Below are 5,848 nucleotides of genomic sequence, written 5' to 3' on the forward strand. Positions count from 1 at the left end.
CTTTACATCTCAGAGTGAGTTATTGATGGTGCATCACTGCTGAAGTTAAAAATACTAAGAGATGCACTAAAAATAATCTTGAAAGTTGGAAATCAGAATCCAGTCAAAAATATTTGTTTTAGATCTTGGAAGAAGTAGGCAACACATCCTGATTTTCATAATGAGTAAAGTAACTAAAATGATTTGTTGTTTAAGGTGAAAAAATTCAGAATGATGTTAATTCAAAGAGAGAGAAAGAAAAGGGAAGGGAGAGAGGGACAGAAGGGGAGAGGGGGAGAACGGGAGAGGGAGAGAGAGTAGGTAGGTGAGAACAAAGAAAGGAAAAGGAGTGAGGAGGAGAGAGGAAGAGTTTACTTTTGTTCATTTAAGAGATCATGGTGTGCTGAGAAGACCAGCATTCATTGTCTATCCCTAGTTGTCCTTGAGAGGGAGACATGAGGCCTTCATGAACCATTGCAATCCTTCACTGGGGGTGCTCCCAGTCTGCTAAATTGATCCAGCAATGATGAAGGACTAGTTCCCTGTTTCCAAATCGACAAGATTGGTGACTTGCAGGGTGACCTGCAGGGTGACCTGCAGGCCATGGTGATACCATGCTCCTGTACCCTTTTCCTTCTTCGATCATAAAGATTGTGGGTTTGGCAAGTACAGTTTCAGTAGCCTGGGCGAGTTACTGCAGTGCATGTTGTAAATGATATGTCATATTGAACTTGAGGTGGAGGAATAATATTCAAACCTCAGACAGAATGACATTATTACTCTATTATTGCTTCAATCATTGTAATTCAAATTCATTCAACCACCATCAGTAGATATTTTATTCAAATTAGGTTGCTAGAAAATATATTAATAAAAGGAAAGCTGAAATGCTGAAAGTTGCTATAAATTTAAATGGTTCATATTTGACATTACTGGTGTGTTCCTCCAAAGCAAATGAAAGTCCAATTAACAGCACTTCATCTTCTGTAGTTCTGTAAAGAATTCCCAAATCCAGTCAGTGCTACAACAACGTACTGATGTTTTGTGATCTGAACCTTGATGCAAAAAATTCAGTGAAGCTGACACCATACAGTCAAGGATGAAGCTTTTCATATTTCATTGTGTTTTATAAATGGCTACAGAAATATTGAAAAGCTGGGCGTACGATTTTGCAAAACAAGCTATGACAGTGCAATGACATGCTCACGTAAATTTGTGAAAATTAAATGTAAATATAATATGAAATATCCTTATTCAAAAACTGGTATAACCTATCAGGTACAAGAAATGGTTCAAAATTCTTAAAAATTACATTGTAAGTCTAGCCTTGGAATTGAAAAAAATTAAGCTGCTGCTTGTTCGCATTTTTATCCTGTGTTGCATGATCAGATCATCCGAAAATGCTTTTTAAACATCTTACTGTTCGTCTGCAGTCTGCAAGAAAAAGATCTGAAATGAAAATAGTAAACATTTAAAATACCTCAGCTGGTCAGACAGCATTTGTGCCAATAGAAATGCAACACAATGTTTCAGGTCTGTAATCTTTTAGCAAAAAGCAGAAAAGGTTGGAGATCTTGGAAATTTTAAACAAGTTCAGAGGGACGTTCCGGTGACGTTATCATCCAGAATGGCAGCTTAAGTCAATAGCTCCTCCGGAAAAACACATATTTTGCCCCGTTAATCCATTAAATATAAGATCTTTCGAAAATATCTGAATTGATAAGAGGACCAAGAATGGGGAAAAAGAATGGAGATAAGAAAGGCATCACTGTGGAGCCTGTGGACGATAGGGGTGCAGCCCCGAGGCCTATTGGAGACAGAGAAGAGAAGCCACATTCAATAGTAATTAGATTCCTTCGATAGAATACCAAGGCAGAGATTCTACGAAGGGCCTGGGGAAAGAAGAGGGTGTTTTTGGATGGGAAATTAATATACTTCGATCAAAATTATCCCCCTGCAGTCCTGCAGAAACATAAAGAATATTCTGCAGTAAAGTGAATATTAAAACAAGTAAAGATTAGATTCCAAACTCCGTACCCTGCTAAACTTCAAGTGTTTTATGAAGATGGGATGCAACTATATCAAACAGTGGAAGAGGCGACTACAGACATGAAGGTCAGGGGGTTGCCTGTCAGCGTGACCAAACTGAAGGAAAGCCTGGCTGAGCAGTTATCCCGCTCTGCTTGGGAAATAGTGAGAGAATCGAGAAAGCAGGGGACAGGAGGAGGGTGAGAGAAGTATATCAGGAAGAGACAGTGAGTTTTCCGAAGACAGCCCTCACCCCCTCCTGAAGAGTCATTAGGTTTGGCTAACTTTAAAAATGTTGATAAGCTAAACGGAAGCAAAAATAGACGGTACTTTACCTATCTCGAGAAATACTTATTATAATGTGGATTTTATATTACTCAATTATTCTTTTTTATTCATTCATTCGCTTCTTTTTCCCCACCTAAGTGAGAATATATAAATGAGAGGAATACGCAGGAAAATCTTTTCTGTGTAATGGATATAGATTTGTTCACTTACTTTTGTGGCTACTACAATGGGGCCCTCAACTCACAGTTAGGAAGGGTTATCCCCCACTGCTAGACATTTCCTCTAGCCCAACCCAGGGTCATCTACTAGAGATCTCAGCCTTGGAATCACACCTTTGTTGCCTTGTTATTATTATTCACGTTTCTTGGTTCTTATTTGTTCAGGGAGTAGATCAATTAAGTTTTATTCTGCTAATTTCAATGATATATTGACAGATAAATACACATGGCTATGGACAAAGTAAAATTCATTTCTTTTAATGTCAATGGGCTGTTAAATCCAATCAAACATAGTAGAATTCTACCGAAAATGAAAAAAAACAAGCCCATGTAGTATATTTACAGGAAACTCACTGAAGTTATAATGAGCATGGAAAACTAAAGAGAATGGGCTTCACTAATTTGTTTTTCTCCTCATATAAATCAGGACGTAGGAGAGGAGTTGCTATTCTTACCTCAAGCAAGCTAAATTCTGAAAAAGTATTCGAAATGGGGGATAAGGAGGGCAGATATATTCTGGTAAGGGGGAATATAGACAGAAATTCAGTTACTCTATTGAATATATACGCACCCCCGGGAAGTGATATTGGTTTCTTTCAGAAGATTACTAATATTATGGTAACGGAAATAGAAGATTTCCTGATACGTGGGGGAGACTTAAATTTACAATTACAACCAAAGTTATACTCTTCCAACAGAAAAACCTATGAAACAAAATCCTTACATAAGAGAGTTAATACACTTTTTGAGGATGTTGGTGTAATTGATATATGGAGGGACCTTTTCCCTGACAGAAGGGATTACACTCATTATTCTGCCCCCCCCATTCTGTATATACAAGAATAGATTATTTCATAACATTTGGAAAAGGCAAAGGTAAAATTAACACCTGTGGAATTGGGACAATAGATGTAAGTGACCATACACCTATATACTTATTTGTTAATTTTGACCTACAACTAAAGAATACTATTTGGAAACTAAATTCAAGTCTACTCAATGATCCATACTTTAAGGAACCAATTAAAAAGAGAAAATGGTCTTTACTTAGAATTCAATGATAATGGAGAGGTTTCACCTCCCGTCCTATGGGATACTCTGAAGGCTGTTTTAAGAGGAAAAATTATAGCGATATCTTCATATAAGAAAAAATAAGGAATAAAACATTAGAGGAATTATAAAATAGGCTGAAGGAACTAGAAAAAAAAACACAAATTGAATTTGGCATTAGAGGAAACTTTAAAAATTAGGAATGAAATTAATAGTTTGGCTATGCAAAAATCAGGAAAATTTAATGTTTCTGAAACAGACACATTATGAAAGTGGATCTAAGTCTATGAAAATACTGGCATGGAAACTGGAAAAAAAATAGCAGAAAATACAATTCATAGAATTAGGGGTCCAAGAACAAAAATAATAAAAAAAAAATAAGCTAAGTGAAATTCAAGAAGCTTTTGAAGTATTTTACAAAACCCTAAATTCCAAAGTTCCAGGGGGAAGCATATCCCAAACTGATACCTTCTTGAATTCTCTAGAGTTACCCACTTTAAGTGAAGAACAAAACAGAACGATGACTGCTGACATAACTGAAGTTGAACTAAAAGCTGCAATTAGTAGGCTTAAATTAAGCAAGTCACCAGAATCAGATGGGTATACGGCAGAGTGGTACAAAGAGTTTAAAAATGAGTTAATTCCTGTCTTACTCCCCACACTGAACTGGGCTCTAAAAAAGGCACAAATGCCACCCAGTTGGAAGGAAGCGATAATCTCAGCTATACCGAAAGAAGGCAAGGATAAAATGGAATGTGGGTCATTTAGACCAATGTCCATTCTTAATGTAGATTATAGATTATTTACCTCCATCATGGCCAAACGATTAGAGGAGTTTCTACCCATACTGATACGTAATGATCAGACAGGTTTTATATTACCACGCCAAATACAAGACAATATACGGAAGACACTTCACATTATGGATCATATATAAAAAAATTAAATCGAAGCAATAGTGATGAGTGTGGACACCGAAAAGGCATTTGATACAGTTAACTGGAATTTTCTTTACATAGTTTTACATAGATTTGGTTTCCATGACACAATTATTAAAACTATACAGGCACTATATGAGAACTCTACTGCTAGTTTTAAAATCAATGGATAATGATTGAATAGTCTTACCCTGGAAAGGGGCACGAGACAGGGTTGTGCAAGGTCACCACTATACTTTGTGTTATATCTGGAACCATTAGCTCAATACATCAGACAAAATGAAGATATCAGTGGAATTACTATTAAAGGGACAGAGCATAAATTGGTCTGTTACGCAGATGACATTTTGATCTATCTAGGACAACCAACATACTCTTTACCTAAATTGATGCAATCCTTTGAACAATATGGTCAATTATCAGGATACAAGATCAACATAGATAAAACCCAATTACTATCATATAACTATAGCCCACCAAGAGAAATTGAAAGTAGATACCCTGGCTATGGCAAACAGAGTCTTTCAAATATTTGGGCATCATTATGCCAAAAGATCTGGCAAAACTATCAGAATGCAATTATCAGCCTATATATAAAAAATTAATGAAGATATAACAAGATGGAACCTAATTCCTTTTTTCAGTCTCAGTTCAACTATTGAGATCATTAAAATGAATATACTGCCCAGACTATTATACCTCTTTCAGACCCTACCAACAGAGATTAATCAAAATCAATTCAATGAATGGAACAAAATGTTATCAAGATATATTTGGCAAGGTAGAAGGCCTAGGGTTCATCTCAAAACTTTGCAATTAGCCAAGGATAAGGGGGGATGGGGCCTACCTTCTCTTAGAGATTATTATTTTGCAGCACAGTTGAGAGTTGTGATATGTTGGTGCAACCCATCATTTGATGCTCAATGGAAAAACATTGAGGAGCGGGTACTTCCCATCCCCATACAAGCAATTTTGGCTGATAACAACCTGCAAAGGTACATAAATACTATTGATAACCCATGGGTGAAATTGACTCTTTAAATATGGAAAACTATTATAAAAGAATATAAACTAGAGGGAGATATTGCAATTCTTAAATGGTGTGCATATGACTCGGATTTTACACCGAATAAACTGGATGCTAGATTTAAGGACTGGACAGCTAAAGGAATAACAGTTCTTTGCAACATAATGTAAGAAAGAACACTGTTCAGTTTTGAAATGCTTAAAGAGAAACACTTATTAGAAAAACAAGATTTTTATCGGTATTTACAGGTGCGACAATATGTTAATAGGATGGTTAAAAATGTAACCAAGGCAAGAACATGTTTGATAGAGCTATTTAGA

The sequence above is a fragment of the Hypanus sabinus genome, chromosome 12 (genome assembly GCF_030144855.1).
Source record: "Hypanus sabinus isolate sHypSab1 chromosome 12, sHypSab1.hap1, whole genome shotgun sequence".
Taxonomy (NCBI): domain Eukaryota; kingdom Metazoa; phylum Chordata; class Chondrichthyes; order Myliobatiformes; family Dasyatidae; genus Hypanus; species Hypanus sabinus.